Here is a 19,367-nt window from a genome sequence, read left to right as displayed (position 1 = left end):
CTGCACAGAGTAGAAAAGATACAAAAATAAATTAGCTTTACATATTGGAGTCCTGTTTTCTATATTAGCAAAATCTGTTATCTTTAAACATCTGTCATTTCACACAGGCGTTTATTAGCTTACACAGGAGCTGAGCTCTGCTTTAATCGATTCCTGATTGGAAGGCGTCCTCAGGAATCGAATCAGGGTCTCGTAGGCCAACTGCACACCAACTGCATCCTGTTAAAGCAAACGAAAAAATCTCTGTAACTCACTTTGGCTATGGCTGAGAAACTGAAATTATTTCCATCACAAAAATGATACAGTCTTTCATCATTCTGAAGTCACCTGGTTGTTAGCTGCTGCCAGTCGCATGACGATCTTCTTTCCAGCCATGAACAAGAAGTTCTGCTTGTGGATGCTGGCAAGCAGAGTCTGAATATAAGACAGCACACAATATAAAAGTTAAAGCAGAGTGGACTTTACCTGCGCAGTAACAGCAGCTGAATAAAGGTTTTACTCACAGCAAACGCCTCACGAAGCGCGGGCACCTTCAGGCCGATTTCAGTCACCCCTCTGTCTGAAAGATGGCAGCTAAGAAACAAGAGATGTAAATGTTTAGTGTATATTAAACATACAATACACTGTTACATCATTAAAGAGTGAAGAGGATCGTACCAAATAAAGGGCACCTCCAACTCCTCTGGGTTAAGGCGCTCCTCACTCTCCTGCAAGCCAAATCATTAAATCATTAAAACTCACACAGTAAATTTTACAGTATCCGAATCAGGGGAATAGCAGCATATGTAGATACACATCAGGTCTGAAAGTCTGAATTACCTCACAGTCGTTGTGATCATAGTCCCAAGTGGAGGTGAACATCTGTCCATCTTCAGCCACATACAGCAAAGTGCAGGTTACCGTTGTAATGGTTTGCTGTTGAATAAAAAAAATATCCACACTGAAGACAAATAAAAGCACAACTGACAAAATTCTAAAAGTTACTAACTACAAGATACACTTCATGACAGTGCAATAAATTTACCACAAAATAATGTGGCACGACGAATGATGTCTCCATTCGGTTACAGGAGATGAACTCTGTAACCCTCCCAGATTCAGCCTTAAGAGAACAAATTAAAGTGAACACAATTAGTCACTGCAATTAACAAAAGTTTTGTGATGCCACAACGAATAATCCCTTACCTGTATGCCAGTGAAACAGTTCTCTATGGAGGACTCATAAGGGAATCCCTGCAAATGACAAAAAGCTGAAACTCAAGATCTATTTCACAAACGTGAGCGTCTAATAATCATCAAGGTCAATTCTCTTCCTCAGAGTAATTAAGTCTGTGATTACCATGTGATTCAAGCTGCTCGTCTTGGTGGATTTAAACCAACAAAGACGGCTCTGTGGGCCCCTTATCATCCCCAGGAAGTATGTTTTCATTTCCACTGACTGAAAATAGAGAAACAAAACTAAACATTAGAACTTGTAAAGACGGGTGTTTGTGTGTTTGTATCTCAGCTGCTGCACTGTAGAATACCTTGAACTGGGAGATGGAGGCCTGTGCAGAGAGGAACTGAATATTACACCAAGCGCTGATCAGCTCACCAGCATCGAGCGGCTGTGAAAAGTAGAGCAGGAAGATCATGAGTGCTTCTGATCACAGCAGTTTCATACTAATATTCTGTCACTTAGAAATAAACAGAAAAACAGGTGAAGGGTCTTGAGGTTGTTCTGTGGGCAGCAGCTGGATGTTCGGCTCAACAAACTTAAAACACACAAACACAATTAGTCACTGCAGTTCATAACATTTTGTGATGCCACAATGAATAATCCCTTACCTGAATGCCAGTGAAACTCTCCTTATCACTGGTATAATAAGGGAATCCCTGTAAAAGACAATTAGATGAAACTCAAGATCTACAACCACATTTCACAAAAGTGCTCTTCTAAAAATCATGTCAGTTGAAAAATGTCCATTCTCTTCATCAGAGTAATAAAGACTGTGATTACCTCGCGAGTCAAGCAGTGTGTCTCTGCGCTTTCAAACCAGCAGAGCCGACTCTCTGGACCCCTCATCATTCCAATCATGTCTCTGCTTATGTCCACTGGCCAGAAATAGAGAAACAAAACTTAACATTAGATCTTGTAAAGAAGGATGTTTGTGTGTTTGTATCTCAGTTACAGCAGTGTAGAATACCTGGGAGAGGGAGGAGACTACAGACACACACTGAACATCACGGCAGGCACTGTCCGGCTCATCAGCATCGAGCGGCTGTGAAATGTAGAGCATGAAGATCATAAGTGCTTCTTATCATATCAGATTTATACTAACATTCTTTACAGTAAAAACAACCTTGTAAAATCCATTGATTGGCTTTAGGAAATAAATGAAGGATTTTCTTACCAGAATGACAGCTGAAGGTTCTTCGTGTGGTTCGGTGGGCAGCAGCTGCAGGATTGGCTCAATGACCTTAACACACACACACACAAACACACACACACAAACAAACACACACACACACACTTAGAAAAAAGTGGCCTGTAGGTTTTAAATGAAGTTAAAATATTACTATTTAACTGACACATACCTGGAGGACAGAGGGAGTATCTGCTGATTCCTCCAGCACATCCACAGGCTCTGCAATAGATTATTTTTCTGTGACTCAGAATTATGACTCTTCAATTACACAATATCAAACTTTCCTATTAATGCATAAAAGTTAATAAAGCAGTGAGTTTGATAATTAGTTAACTTGTGAAGAAACAGAAAAATTGTAGCAGTCAGATTGTGTAAATTCACTGTACATGTGACCTGATTAAACTCTCTAAAACCTCCTGCCCCTGTCCACCACCCAAATCTATAAAAAATATTATACTGTATAATTATTAAAACCTTTATACCCACTATGATATTGTGGAAATGAAACAATTAGTGAAGTTCTCTAGGTAGATACCATACACTGCTCAGCCATAACATTATGACCACCTGCCTAATATGCTGTTGGTCCCCTTTTTGCTGCCAAAACAGCCCTGACTATCAAGGCATGGACTCCACTAGATCCCTGAAGGTGTGCTGTGGTATCTGGCACCAAGATGTTAGCAGCAGATCCTTTAAGTCCTGGAAGTTGCGAGGTGGGGCCTCCATGGATTGGACTTGGTTGTCCAGCACATCCCACAGATGCTCGACTGGATTGAGATCTGGGGAATTTGGAAGCCAAGTCAACACCTCATTCTCATTGTTGTGGTCATCAAACCATTCCTGATCCATTTTTGCTTTGGGGCACGGTGCATCATCCTGCTGAAAGAGGCCACAGACATCAGGAAATACCGTTACCATGAAAGGGTGTAGATGGCCTGCAACAATGCTTAGGTAGGTGGTTCATGTCAAAGCAACATCCATATGGATGGCAGGACCAAAAGGTTTCCCAGCAAAACATTGCCCAAAGCATGACACTGCCTCCGCCAGCTTGCCCTCTTCCCATAGTGCATCCTGGTGCCATGTGCACACACACCCGTCCATCCACGCCATGTTAAAGAAAACTTGATTTATCAGACCAGGTCACCTTCTTCCATTGCTTCGTGGTCCAGTTCTGATGCTCACGTGCCCATTGTTGGTGCTTTCAGTGGTGCACAGGGGTCAACATGGGCGCCCTGACTATGCAGTCCCATAAGTAACAAACCGTGATTTACTGTGTATTCGGACACCTTCACCTATCAGAACCAGCATTAAATTCTTCAGCAATTTGGGCAACAGTAGCTCGTCTTGTGGATCGGACCACATGGGCCAGCCTTCACTCTCCACGTGCATCAGTGAGCCTTGGCCGCCCATGACCCTGTCACCGGTTCACCACCGTTCCTGCTTTGGACCACGTTTGATAGATACTGACCACTGCAGACCGGGAACATCCCACAAGAGCTGCAGTTTTGGAGATGCTCTGATCCAGTCGTGCAGCCATCACCATTTGTCAAACTCGCTCAAATCCTTACACTTTCCCATTTTTCCTGCTTTTAACACATCAACTATGAGGACAAAATGTTCACCTGCTGTCTAATATATCCCACACACTAACAGGTGCCATGATGAGGAGATCATCAGTCTTATTCACTTCACCTGTCGGTGGTCATAATGTTATGGCTGATCGGTGTACATCTGTAACCATGCCCTTTAGCGCGAGAGCTGATTAATCAGTAGTCTAAGTATGATTTAGTATAAAACCAGTAGTCAAGGTTGTTAAAAGTGACTTTTTAATGGGGATGAGTATTATATTGTGGAAATAAATGAAATTCTCGTTGGTCAAGCTCATCAACTCGTTCAGGATTTTAGTGTGTAATGTAAAACAACAGCCAAGTTCACTAGCAGCTTAACTAACATTAGGCTAAACATTATATTTATATTATATTTACCGATAAAATGTGTACAAATTACAACAAATAGACATGTAGATATAATTAGTCCAACTATTACAGTGTAATTTAAAACGGTAAAAATCGGCTAAAGTCCGCTAGCGCGCTAGCTAGCGGATCACAAGGCTAATCATGATTTAGTGTAAAACCAGTAGTCAGGGTTGTTAAAAGTGACCTACTAACAGGGTCAATATTTCATTGCGGAAATAAAATAAATTCTTGACCAAGCTTAAGGATTTTATTGTGTCATTTAAACCAGTAGCCGAGTTCGCTAGCACGATAATTAGCATGATGCTAACTGTGTAAATGAAATGATTAGCGAAGTTCTCTAGGTAGATAACATACATCTGTAACTAAGTCCTTTAGACCTGACTAAATCACTAGTCTAGTCATGATTTAGTGTAAAACCAGTACTCAGGGGTGTGAAAAGTCACCTTTTAAATGGGTAAATATTATATTATGGAAATAAACTAAATTCTCGTTACCCGAGCTCATCAACTCGGTTCAGGATTTTAGTGTGTAATTTAAAGCAGCAGCATGTTCACTAACAGGTGAACTATTATTAGGAGAAATATCATATTCACATTAATATAACCAATAAAGTGTTAAATAATTACAACAAATATACAAGTTCTCTCGGTAGATATGATTAGTCCAAATATTACACTGTCATTGAAATCACTAAAAATCGGCTAAAGTCCGTTAGCGCGCTAGCTGCTGAATCACAAAGCTAAGCACGATTTATTTTATTAAAACCAGGAGAAGGGGTTGTTAAGAATGGACTTCTAATGGGGTAAATATTTCATTGTGGAAATAAAATAAATTCTTAAACCGAGCTTAATGATTTTATTGTGTAGTTTAAACCAGTAGCCAGGTTCGCTAGCACGGTAACTAGCATTAGGCTAATTCACGGCAAGATGAGGTGTCTTGTGTGCTACATAACATTAGACTGTAACACTGTCACTTTAACATGATTTATTGTAGAAACAGTGTGGCATTAAAGGATAAAGATCATCCTACCTTGAGGACACTGAGTGTGTTCAGCAGGAGCAAATTATAAAATGTAAAATATATAATTTGTAAATGCATTTTTTACGGACTTCACTTCCTGGTTTCCGTACAGTTCGGTTTTTCTCGGAGGTTTTCGGTAGATGCCGTAAACAGGAGTTTTTTTTTTTTTTTAAGGTCGTATCGTCTTTAAACTGGTCCTACAGCTTGAATTCTAACTGTACAGCTACATGCTGCCTTAAACTTCAGCTATGCTTCACTCCCTGGGCTTCCCGGACATTTCAGCTTATTATTATGATTATTATTATTATTTATTCATTATTGAATTTTGTTACTAGTTAGTGCTGGTTTATACTAGTTAGTGCTGGTTTATACTAGTTAGTGCTGGTTTATACTGGTTTATACTAGTTAGTGCTGGTTTATACTAGTTAGTGCTGGTTTATACTAGTTAGTGCTGTTTTATACTAGTTAGTGTTGGTTTATACTGGTTCTGAAGGTCGCAAGATTTGGATTATCTTTTGGCATTTTTGCTACACCCCTGTTTCGGATTTCTCTGTACTCCACTACTGGATTTGACTCCTACACCGACTCTACAGCGCAGCGATGATGAACTTCGGGGGAGGAGCCGAGCCTCAGCACCCGGATGTGGATCCCGAGCCCGGATGGAGCGGACTGTACGACCCCTGGAACGGTGAGTTACTGAGTTTCCTCTTTTTCACTTAAGTATAAAGTCTTTTAAACACCGCGTTATTACAAAAAACCGCTATCAGGAATATCGTTTTATATGATTAGATGGTTTTGAGAAATTCTGTTCGGCTAATCTTTATTCGGCTAATCGCTTTACGTACCCGATCAGTATGCTAAAGCTAGCGGACAAAATGGCAGACTCCAGTGAAACGAGCAGGGAAGAAGAAAACAGTGTTGATGTTTTCAGATATGTTAACATCAGCTTTTCATAAAAGTCCCAATGTTTACTTAACGTTTGTTAAAGTTTACTAAGTCAAGCCGAGGAGTATTAGCAAAGATTAGCTAGACGGCTAGTTAGCATGTAGCTAAGTAATTGTTTTTCAGTGTTTATGGTTTTTTTTTTGATGGAGTGAATAGAATAAGTTAAAATACTTACAATAACATGAAGTAACTTATTATTTTAAGGATTTTTCATTGTCCGTGTTTGTCGAGTTGTTAAAGCGGAGAGAGAAAGGGGCTGTGAGGAAAGGCAGCTAGCTGAACAAAACCAATCGGTACAAATAAATGGAGCTAGTGTGGCAATGTAGAGTGCAGCTTAGGCAAAAATATCAAGCTGTTTGTTTCAATTCTGTTCAGCAAGGTTTTGTTTCTAGCTGTCGTGAATAAAATAGTTAGGAGTAGTGTAATTTACGATAAAGGGCGAATTTTTGAGAGGAGACACAATTGGACTCAAAGGGGATGTGAACCACTGGAGTAAGAAAGTGCTAAAGTAATAGACTGTAATAGAAATGTATTTTAATCTGCATTTTTTGGGGGAAGATATTTTTAAGCATTGAAATAAGTGCACAGTGTGACTAACAGTGAAGCCGTGATACTGGAAGAGCCCTGTATAACACCTATAAATGCAGCTAAAATGTAAATACTGAGTTTTTAATGCAGTGTTATAGGAAGATTACAGTAATATAACTTGTGTAAATACTTCTTGTTTTGATAGTGAGGCTTTCCTGCTGTATAAAACATACACAGTGCTATTAAAATAAAACCCCATCCCCTTTGAGGAGGCCACCACCTTCAGGGAGTCCACAGCCTTCAACAGTTCCTTTGCCCCAGCCTTATTTCAATATCGACATCCACAACATTGTGGCTGGTATGTACTATGCTCCTGCCACAATGATAACTCCTGTCCCACGCCAGGGCATAAGGAGGAGGTGGGACGAAGAGGATGGCAATCAAGAAGCCCCTCTGAGTAGACGGCAGCGTGTGGATCCTGATGGGGAGGTGGAGTTCATCAGGATGCCTGGACTTGAGGATTTAGAGAGTTTAATCAGTCACATGTACAGTGAATTTACACAAGCTACTAATGCTACAATTAGTCTGTTTCTTCACAAATTAACTAGCTAACTAACTCACAGGTTTATTAACTTTTAAGCATTAGAAAGAAAGGAGAGAAAAATTTACAAGGTCTCTCTCTCTCTCTCTCTCTCTCTCTCTCTCTCTCTCTCTCTACTACCTTATAAATTTGGCCATTTTAATGTTTTACATTTAACAGAAAATATTAGTTGTAATTAAACTTACATGAAACTAATTTATTGGAGAAGCTGTGGATTTGCTGGGAGAATCGTCAGATACTCCCTCAGTCCTCCAGGTATGTGTCAGTAAAATATTTTAACTACATTTGAAACGTGTAGGCTGCTTTTGTCTAAGTGTGTGTGTGTGTGTGTGTGTGTGTGTGTGTGTGTGTGTGTGTCTGTGTGTGTCTGTGTGTGTCTGTGTGTGTCTGTGTGTGTGTGTGTGTCTTAAGGTTGTTGAGCCAATCCTGCTGCAGCTAACCACAGAAACTCACTCCACATCTTCAGCTGTTGTTCTGGTAACCAAACCTGTCATTTATTTACTAAATCTGATCTCTGGATTTTCCAAGTGACAGAATGTTTGAAAGTGTTAGTGTGAAACTGCTATGATAAAAAACACTGATGATCCTCATCTTCTACTTTTCACAGCCCCTCAGTGCTGGTGAGCTGAACAGCACCTGCTGTAATGTTGAGTACAACACTGCAGACTCCTCCAACTCCCAGTCTGGGGTATTGTACAGTGCTGCAGCTGAGATACAAACACACACACATCCTTCTTTACAAGTTCTAATGTTTAGTTTGGTTTCTTTATTTCTAGCAAGTGGACCTTAGGAGAGACATCCTCAGGTTGTTAAGGGGTCCAGAGAGTCAGCTCTGCTGGCTTGAAACTGCACACTGCTGGACTCTCGAGGTAATCACGCTATTTATTACTCTCATGAAGAGATTCCACTTTAACGATTATTAAAAGAGAACTTAAATGAAATGCGGTTGTAGATCTTGAGTTTCATCTAATTGTCGTTTGCAGGGATTCCCTTTTCATAACAACTGTGAGGACAGTTGTGTTAATTGCAGTTATTAATTGTGTTTGTGTGTTTTAAGGTCGTTGAGCCAAACCTACAGCTGTTGCCAAACGAACATGTCCAGGAATCTTCACCCGTCCTTCTGGTACTAAAGCTGATCACTGTATTTCACAGGGTTGTTTTGACTGTAAAGAAAGTGAGAGAATGTTACTTGTGTTATTATAAAATGAGTGTGTTCAGCAGGAGCAAATTATAAAATATAAAATATATAATTTGTAAATGCATTTTTTACGGACTTCACTTCCTGGTTTCCGTACAGTTTGGTTTTTCTCGGAGGTTTTCGATAGATGCCGTAAACAGGAGTTTTTTTTTTTTTAAGGTCGTATCGTCATTAAATTGGTCCTACAGCTTGAATTCTAACTGTACAGCTACATGCTGCCTTAAACTTCAGCAACTTCCTGTCTGGGGTATTGTACAGTGCTGCAGCTGAGATACAAACACACACACATCCTTCTTCACAAGTTCTAATGTTTAGTTTGGTTTCTCTATTTCTAGGCAGTGGACGTTAAGGGATACTTCCTCGGGATGATAAGGGGTCCTGAGAGTGGTTTTTGCTGGTTTAAAACCACCAAGACGCGCTACTTCGACCAGCTGGTAATCACCATCTTTGTTACTCTGATGAAGAGAATTGATATTAATGATTATTAGATGAACACTTTTGAGAAGTAGATCTTGAGTTTCAGCTAATTGTCATTTGCAGGGATTCCCTTATCAGACCACCATCGAGGACCATTTCACTGCCATACAGGTGAGGGATTATCTGTTGTGGCGTCACAAAACTTTTGTTAGTTGCAGTGACTAATTGTGTTCACTTCAAATTGTTCTCTTAAGGCTGAATATGGGAAGGTTACAGAGCTCCTTTCCTGTAACCGGGTGGAAACCATCATGGAGCCACTTGAGGATTATGTGGTAAATTTATTGCAATGTCATGAAGTCTTTATTGTAGATAGTAACTCTTGGAATTTTGTACACATATGGGTCTGCAGTGTTTTTATATATTTTTTTAATTTAACAGCAAACCTTTAAAAAGGTGTCCTGCACGTTCCTGCATGTGGCTAAAGATGGTCAGGTGAACACCTCCACCTGGGAGCAGGAGCAGGTTGACTCTCCCCACAGTGATTCAGAGGAACAGTACGACTCTGAGGTAATTCTGTGTTTCAGACCTGATGTGTATCTACAGATGCTGCTATTCCCCTGAATGGGAGGCTGTAACATTTACTGTGTGAGTTTTAATGATTTATTGCTAATGTGTCTTGCAGGAGAGTGAGGAGAGCCTTAGCCAAGAGGAGATGGAGGTGCCCTTTACTTGGTACGCTTCTCTTCACAGTTTAATGGTATAAAGGTGTAATGTATGTTTAATACACTAAGCATGTAAATCTTTTGTTTCTTAGGGACCATCTTACAGAGAGAGGGGTAACTGATATCGGCCTGAAGCTGCATGCTCTCCGTGAGGCGTTCGCTGTGAGTAAAACCTTTGTTTAGCTGCTGTTTTTGCTCAGGGGAAGTTCACTCTGCTTTAGCTTATATTATGTGCTGTCTTGTATTCAGGGTTTAAAATGAGTTTCCACGTTAAAAAAACTGAAGCCAAAGTGATTATTTTGTTTGTTTGCTTTAACAGGATGCAGGTCGTGTACAGCTGGCCTACGAGGCTCTGATTCGTTTCCTGAAGACTCCTTCTTATCAGGACTCGATTGCAGCAGAGCTCTCCGGGTCCTATGTAAGCTTATAAATGCTTGTGTAACATGACAAATGTTTAAATCTAAAAGATTTTGATGTGACAGAAAACAGGACTCCATTATGTAAAGCTAATTTCTTCTTGTAACTTTTCTCTTCTGTGCAGGTCTACCACTACAACTTCGTGGACATCTTTTTCGAGCTGCTTCTATTCGGCTATTTTACAAACAGCTCAATACCTGAGACAGTAAGAGTCTTATCAGGAGATTTAAAAGCCATGCTTGAATGTAGTTTCAGAACATGGTTTATTTCATCTCATTTTATTTTTCCATGTTGTTAACCCTGATATGACATGATATTAATGGAGCTTGTCGTCTTTCTTTCCTAAAGCTTAAGGGAGGATTCTTGGAGCGCCTGTTTGCGCTCATCAGCATGTGGGAGGTAGACGTGTGGAAGCCTGCAGCAAGGACCTACTTTAAAGTGCTTATTGTAAGTGTCTAATATCTTCTGATGCTGTGATCCACAAATTCTCAGTATTGTATCCTAAACTCAGTGACACTATGTTGGATTGTGACAGTGATGATGTAATTTGTCTATAGGATCAGCTTACAGATCTCGCTGAAGTGCTGTTTACTCAGCCCCCGGAGTTCTACCAAGACCCAGCAGCCTTAGCCAGCAAACTGAGACCTTTCCTCAGACAGCGTGTCCAGAAGATGATGGACATTTTGTGGAAACTTATCATCCCTTATCAATGTATCCCTCTATCCTTGTCTATATAGATAACTGCTAATAGTAATTAGTATAAATAGTAGCTGCAAATAATATTGTTGTAAATAAACTTATAGTTGTATAGTGTTTATATAGTTTACTTTAATAAATGTTTTCATTTGCTCCTATTACCGTCTCATTCTGATTATTTTTAGTCATCAGTATGTCTATATAATTTTCCTTTAAAAAGCAACACAACACTAAATGAACTTTTCACTCATATACAAATCCTTTTTAAAGAACTTCAGAAACTTTGTAAGGTTTACTAAAATGTGAAAATTGACAAATAACATCCAACAAAATTCAGATATTTATAGTCTTGGAAAGTTTGTTTCCAAAATGTAGAAAAAATCTGTAACATTTGGGGAATTGCACATTTACATTTAAGCATCCAGAGCACAGTTGTGTATTAAAAAGTCTGAAATCTTGAGATAAAAATCTGAAAATCTAAATTGTAGAGGACTAAAAATGTGGATTTACAGTTTACACCAAATCACACCACTGTAGCACATCATTTATAATGCAGTTACTCTGAACTCTCAAGGTTACTCTTTAAGAAGAAATAGTTTATAATATCAGTAGTCTTTAAGGTGTTTTCCAAAATGAATAAATAAATAAAAATCCTGTTCATGAAAATGAAGGTTGGTTAGATGTTTAAAATGGAAAGGAATGCTTATTGTCTTTCAGTCATTCCAAAACACTGTTAGTGAAACACTAGAGTGATTTAATTTGTGTGTTTTTAGTACTTTCTAGTTTCTTAACAAAAGTACATTAAAGTACAGTAAATAAAAAATAAATAAATAAAACTGAACTCTGTTTCTTTCTCCAGTTTGGGCTTCAAGCAGTTTTATTATTTAGAAGGGGATGCTCATGATTTACAGCCATGTCCACAATTTTCTCCATATCATGCATTTATTGCTAGTCCCCCTTTTTTTCTTAAGGTTTCAGATCAAGTGACTGACTTTTTCTCACAAGAATTTCTAAAGTTTTTAGTTTTGAAGTTTTTAGTTTGGAGGCATTTTTCCTGAACTTTAGTTGATGTTTCTATACTCCTCACAATTCATTTTGCTTCTGCAATCAGCAGTTCCATCATCAGGCTCATGTTTTACAGATATGATAGCATGCTTAGATCTTGCGCAGTTTCTTTCTGCCTCCACATTTTGATCCTGTTTTTGTGGGTAACTATTATTTTACATTTTGCATCTGAGAATGTGGACTTAAACTTTTTGTTTGTGTAGAAATGTAAAACTGTGGAATACAGAGGCAATTAAAGCACACATTATAGAGTTCACTGTGCCTTAACCCATAAGAACCCAGACCCCTTTCTCCTTCAAGGAAAATGATGGGGGACATAACACAGACTAAATAGATGCCAAATAACACATTTCTCAACTTTTTTTCAAAATACCACCCCCTACTGTCAGGGATCTGTAATGTTACATATATGTCACAATGGGCGTTAAGCAGCCGGACCCATTTCTCATGAAACCCCATGAAATTTGTTTATGCGGCAATAACCTAGGCCAAATGGAAACATTTGAAGCAATTTCTTTCCTCAGTGAAACTAAGACGCACATCACATTTCTCACAGAGGGTGGTGGTTGCATTGATTTTGCAGAATTTGCAACGACCACACTTCACAGGCCAGTGTGCAACCTGGTCCACATGAACATCATCTGGAACTCCAACATGAACTTTCTTGGGAGGTGGTGGTGGAGTTGGTGTTGAGTGATAGGCGGCCCCTTTGTGAATGCAGGAGAATAAGGCTAGTTGCAACCTCAGCCTGGAAGCTCCTTTGTTTCAGTGGCTTGTGGACACCAAGTAGTTTACAGTCACGGCGGGAGATCAGCCATGCATTGACATAGGCAAGCATTATGGTTTGTCAGAACAGGTAGAGGAACCACCTCCGTGACCTCATGTGGTACTTGTACCTTGCAATGCATGCATCTTAGAGGTCAACAAATGTTGTTGTGGGAACACAAAATCACATGACCTATCACATGACCCACCAGGATGTTCAGTAGGTGTCACTTTAGGACTTCATGAGTTAAAATCAAGGATAAAGCTATAAAAGGAACTTCCCAGGACATTTAAAGGGCTTGTGACACCTTTGTCACCGTGGGTTGTAAAGGGGAACATTCTGGATTATGGCATGAGATATACCAGACTGACCACTTTAAAAAAAAAAAAAATAAATAAATAAATAAATTAATTAATTAGTGTCAGATATAAAGAGTTAAACAGCATTAAAACAAGATGCAATGGTACATGAACCTGAATGACCTTATAAATCAGCTTTCATCCTCTGGAAAAAAATCATATCAATCTCTACATATCTGTTGACTCTTAAACTCTTCCAGTAATCAGTTCTGCTGTTTGTAACACCTCAGATTATGGACAGACTGAGATGGACAGACAGATACCATAAGCACAGACACAGCTCACACAGCTTATTTTATATATCATCATTTGCTCTTAAAAGACTTGTCTCATTTGTTTTAAACTGGATTTGAGTGGGCTTGCTGTTTTTATTTTTTTGCCATAAATATGAAATGACATGATTAGAAATATTACCTTTGTGTGCTATTTAAATAAAACTGCAATTTAAACAATTTAATCCAAGCTGCTGCTGCTGGACCCTTGTGCAAAGCCCTTTACCCCTTAACTGCTCAGCTGTGGAAATGTGAGTTGCTCTGGATAAGAGAGTCTGATAAATCTTGTAAATGTAGATGGTACTGTTTGTTTGTACGCTGATAAAAATATCCAGCCTGATCTAATTTAAACAATGAAGGTAACTTTTTGCATCAGATTATTATGTAGTTTAAGACTAGTCTTTGTATTTATTACTTAATTTTCTCTATGCAAGAAATACTTTTTGCTAGTAAAGTCTACTTCATTTAAGCATTTCCTTAGTCATTGTTTTGAGTTTTCTCTACTAAACTTTGAGAGTTTCAAAAGTGGATTTTTAATTGAAATATACACACCTGATCCTGGTAGTCAGCAGCAGGTAGGGCAATGATAGTTGGAAATTAACATTATAAACCAAAATAGAGCACAACCTGAGAAAGTGCAGTATAAAACCAACAACTGTCAAGAGCTAGCTCATTATAATCGTCTACCATCAATGGCATCTGTATAGCTTTTAGACATGCAAGATCACCTTGAGATCACATTTCTTGGAGGACATTTTTGGTCCACTTCCTCATGCTGGCAGTTGGACCTTACTTCTCACTGCACAACAAAATATTGCAAATACCAACATTACACATAAAAACATCTTGAACCACGTCTAACGTCCATGTTTCTAGCAAATTCGAGAAAGGAAAGCAGGTCAGAAAGGTCAGTCGGGACTAATCATAACATCTGAACTTTTATAACATGAAAGTAAGGTTAATAATATAACTTAGAGAACAAAATTTTCAGTTTTACTCAAATTAGGGTGATGCAAAAATGAGTACACCCCACTGAAAGTCTCTGGAGCAAAGCTAAATTTTAGACTACAAATGTCTAATATTTTTTGTTATATTTTTGTATATTTTTTGTTATATTTTTGTACCCTTAAATTGGGGTATTTTAGTATTTTTTGTTATATTCCTTCTTATTTTATTTATTACCTGTGCTTGTAGATACTGCTGGTGCCAGATACCACAGCATACTTCAAAGCTCTTGTAGACTCCAAGCTTTGAAAGGTCTGAGCTGTTTTTGTATCGATAGGGCCTTACACAGTATTAGGCAAGTGGTTTTAATGTTATGGCTGATCGGTGTACATCATATCATCTGAGACAGTTATTTGTCATCATGCCCAAACTTAGCAATACATTAAACACCACAAATTGGATGGCAAAATAGACACATCCAATATGCGACCCTATGTCAATGCTTGTATGCGTTATTCTAAGATGCCGTCCCTTATGCAGAATAACGTGTGAGGTCCTTTGTGACTTCTCATTTGCTTTGGGTACGATCAGTCTTGAAGTGAGTTGGCGCCATTCTCCAGTCCCTCATCTGGCCAAAAGTGTTACCTTTTGTTAAGGGAATGCAGCTGATGTCTTGCCCAAACTGGAGTATAAGAAAATAAATATAAAGTATATTAGAGCTTCCAGATACAGTGAAATGGCAATAAGTACACAAAGATTCTGCAAAAAATGTGAAAATTTACAATCTATATAATGTTTAATTTATATCTTATATCTATTATATCTTGTGTTTAATACTCAAAATGTGAATAACCTGCAGGATGCTGCGCTACTCCCAAAAGATGACTGGAAATTGTGGATAGTTTCCTGCAGTATCTGTCTTTCTCTTCCCTGAAATTCATATGATATTATAACAAAACCGTCTATAAACCTGGGACCAGATTAGACAACGCTGACTAGCAGTTTTTAAAAAACACACCTTTCCAGCATTAAGTTCAGAAATGGCTGCCAGAATCTGTTGTCTGGGCCCGTCTGTTTTAATCCCCAGCTCCTGCAGATCTCCATCAGTCAGAGTCAAAAAGGCCTCCATGTCTACCTGTAAATAAAACAATACAGGTAATTTACAGAGAGGAAAAAATCACATATGATTTGTGCACAATTTACTGAGTACAGCTCTAAGTCTCCTTTGACAAGACTCTACAGGCTACAGGTGTAACTGCCATCTTCATGTTGCTTCACTGAAGTCCTATGTGGTCTGGGATTTGGTTGGGCCATTTAAGGACATTTAGAAAGTTGTTCCAAAGCCACTCCAGGGTTGTCTTGGATATATTCATGTTGTCGTGCTGAAAGGTTAAACCTTGTCTTAAAATCTGAGGCTGTGTCCACTGTGGAGCAAGTTTTCTTTAAGAACCTCTCTGTTTTTCGGCTGCATTCACCCTTCCCTTAATTCTGACCCGTCTTTCCCCTCCTGCCACTGAGAAGTACTCCTGCCAACACCATGCTTCACAATAACAGTGGTATTGCCCAAATATTGAGCAGTGCTTATATTCAGCAGCAGTTTTCATTTAGCTATTCCAACATAAAGCTCTTACTGATGGAGAACTTCTGAGATGGCTGTACTTCCAGCAAGTTCTCCCTTTTCTGCAGAGGACTTCTAAAGCTGTTAAAGTTGTCAGTGGGCTTTTGTTTTCTCTCTGATCAAAGCCATTCTAACCTGGTTACTGAGTTTGGCTGGATATCCTGTTGATTCCAAACATTTTTCCACAATGATAGAACCCACTGTGCTCCTTGGAACATTCAACACCTTAGATATGGTTTATACCTTTACCCTGCTCTATGTCTTGACACAATTTGCTCAGGGTGGTCTATGTATTTTGTAGATAGATGTGTTCATTTCTGAATACCGTGTCTACGTTCATGGTCCACAACCATGTTGGCTTTTGTATGTTAGAGACTGGTAAACTGCAATAGTGTGAATGAGAGTACATTCCTACACACCATAAAGTCTGATCATCTTTATTTGCACTGACCTTCATCAGTGATGCTGCCACTGCTGGAGCCACCACTACTTTTAGAACATGGTTGGGAAGAAGCAGAAGACAGGGTTTCACCAATTAGAGGCTTAGGAGTTGGGGATGGCGGTGGAGTCAGGGTAGGGGATGTACTCTTAGATGTGGAGGAATTCCCAGACTGAGGTCTCTTTTTCAGATCAACCTTCTGTGGAGATTGTAGGCTAGTGTTAGGTTAGATTGATGGAAATGAACAATACTCATAAAACACACTGACTTGGTACAGTTAATATATAGTAGTTTCTATCAGAGATACACACTCGCTCACTTATTAAGACTATTTGTACAGTCCCCTCTGAAAATACTCAAATGTTTTTTTTATACTTTGAAGACAATTTGGCTTTAAGTTCCAAAAAAGTATATAAGGCTATAGACCAGAATTCTCACATTTCATTTCCAGATATTTACATCTAGATGTGTAAACAACAACCGTTAAAGTAAAGATAAATAAAAACCTACTAAAATAAAGGTTAAACAAAGTTATTAAAATAAAAAGGTAAATCCCACACTGAAAAAACATAGTCTCTTACCTGACGCAGTAATTCTTTTGTAATCCGCTACTGTACCACACTCCGCTTCTGTGCCACACTGTAATTATGCGAATACATTTGACTTGAATGACACGTCATTAGCGCGCACGATCCATCGATTGCCGTGGGCGGGCCATTGTTGCGATTAGCGGAGAACGATAAAATTGTGAGAGATTCGATTGGCTCGCTATGGGTGCGGCCATCATTGTCTGTCCATCTTTTCAGCCCAGGGATTGGGGAATAAAGATGTAACGGGCCGATGTGATTGGGCGAGAAAGATTTCCCAGGTGAGCTGTGATTGGCCGGCTGACCCAGACTATCGTTCTTCAAGTAGCACCACTGGCCCATGGGAGCCTACAAATAAATAAGTGATGACAAATCAGTTATGTAACGTTTTGCGCTGTGAATCGAAATGAACACAACACCAACATACTGCTGGCTGCAATCAGTGATCGTTTTTGGTTTCCCTTGAGGAAGCATTCCCGGCCGTTATTAACCGAGCGATTTGGTGAACTTCTTGCCAGCTCTGCAGGCAATCCAATAAAGTCACGTTCCCATACCGGGAGTCAAACCAGGAATCCTGACCGCTAGACCATATGGGAGAGCTCCCCAGGAGCGTTGAGATCGGTGTTTTACTCGACCACCAAGCAGTTTGATTTCCGGCGCGGTATCATCCAGAGCTTTGCATGGGACCCTTGCATTGCAGAGCACAAAATTGGCCAGCGCTGACATCCAGCTACTCGAGCTGTCACTCCAGCGGAAGATAAGCCGCTAGACAGAGGGTGGGCTGGTGTTCCTGGTGGAGAAAGCCAGCATACCTCCCAGTACAGGACTCTCCGCATTTCAGGGATTATGGGAGGTGTTACTCTGCCAGCAATTCGGCAGCTGGAGTTTGGGGCACACCTCTGGGCTCTTAAAAGGCAGCCGAGCCAGCCAGGAGTCGAACCTAGAATCTTCTGATTCGTAGTCAGACGCGTTATCCATTGCGCCACTGGCCCATGTGAGCGTTAAAGGGAGCGGGGTCATACCTGCTTATGCTTTTCAAGTGACAAACGGCCAGAGATCAAAAGCCATGCCTAGCGTTCACCGGTGATGTGGAAAAGCTAATACCATAACCGAACCGGGGTTGCTGGGGCCACAACGCAGAGTACTAACCACTATTCGATCACGGCACCCCACACACCTGGGCCGGCAGGTAAAAGGAGCTGCTACATGTTGTGATATGCGTTCTGGTGCCCCTCTGGCCTGGTGCAGTGGCTTTTGATTTAGACATGATTGGAATAGTTTGGAATCTTTTTTGACACTATATCGAGAGACGAACAGATTCATATGCAAATGATACCTTCTGTGCTTTTTAAATAAAAAAAAACAAACAAATAAATTAAAAAATCCTGCAACCCGGATACACTACATGATTAGTTCTATTGACACTGGGACTGACACTCACAGACACCGAGAGAGAAAATAAGCCAAAAGAGAGTTCTCCTCAGTTCATCAAGAAGCTTAAGAACGATTTAAGTTGAAGAGTTCACTGGTATTATAGCTTTGGTTATATACTGTTTTTGCGCAATGAATCGAAATGAACGCAACACCAACACGCCGCTGGCTGCAATCAGTGATCGTTTTGGGATTCCGAAAACGCAGCCGCTATACGTAGCGCTATGCTTTCTGGCGGCCCTCTGGCTTTTGATTTAGACATGATCGGAATGGCTGTAGTCTTTGTTAGCGCTATATCCCGAGACGATCTGATTCATGCCCAAATTATGATCACAGCACTCACAGCTGAAACCAAAGTGTTCTGCATTCTCAGTCACACACTGAGAGCTATAGCAAGGAGATAGAGTAAGCGTTAGACAAATCAAGTTAATCCAGAAATAAAATATCCAAACACTACTCCAATATCGCCTACAAATAAATAAGTGATGACAAATCAGTTAGTGTTTTTCTAACAGTTACCATGGTGTGCTCATGTCAGGCCTTTACACACTCTGGAGTCTCCTGCTGGGCTGGCCACAAGACATGTACTTTAAGAACCAATCAACACATAGAATGTACTCAAAACACTATAGTTGTTAATGTACTGTAGTACATTTAGTAAAGTAGTTAGAATTGTCACATAGGACTGGAAGTGGGTAAAACTGTAGCATTTAGGCTTAGCAACGCTGAGAGAGTTCACCTCGGTTCATCAAGAAGCTTAAGAACGATTTAAGTTGAAGAGGTCAATGGTACTGTGGCTTTGGTTATGTAACGTTTTGCGCAGTGAATCGAAATGAACGCAACACCAACATGCTGCTGGCTGCTATCAGTGATCGTTTTCGGATTCCGTTGAGGAAGCGTTCCCGGCCGTTATTAACTGAGCGATTTGGTGAACTCCTCGCCAGCTCTGCAGGCAAT

At 39.8% G+C, this 19,367-nt stretch overlaps 1 non-coding gene across 1 annotated transcript; it reads right to left on the bottom strand.

Annotated features, from left to right (window-relative positions):
• Positions 1-17,898: 17,898 nt before the first annotated feature.
• trnar-acg (transfer RNA arginine (anticodon ACG)) lies at positions 17,899-17,971 on the bottom strand. The gene has a single exon. It is a non-coding gene; the product is annotated as a tRNA-Arg (tRNA).
• Between the last annotated feature and the right edge of the window lie 1,396 nt (positions 17,972-19,367).

The sequence above is a fragment of the Hemibagrus wyckioides genome, unplaced genomic scaffold (genome assembly GCF_019097595.1).
Source record: "Hemibagrus wyckioides isolate EC202008001 unplaced genomic scaffold, SWU_Hwy_1.0 Contig9, whole genome shotgun sequence".
NCBI lineage: Eukaryota > Metazoa > Chordata > Actinopteri > Siluriformes > Bagridae > Hemibagrus > Hemibagrus wyckioides.
The sequence above is the reverse complement of the archived record's forward strand: the minus strand, read 5'-3'. Positions and strand labels throughout refer to the sequence as shown.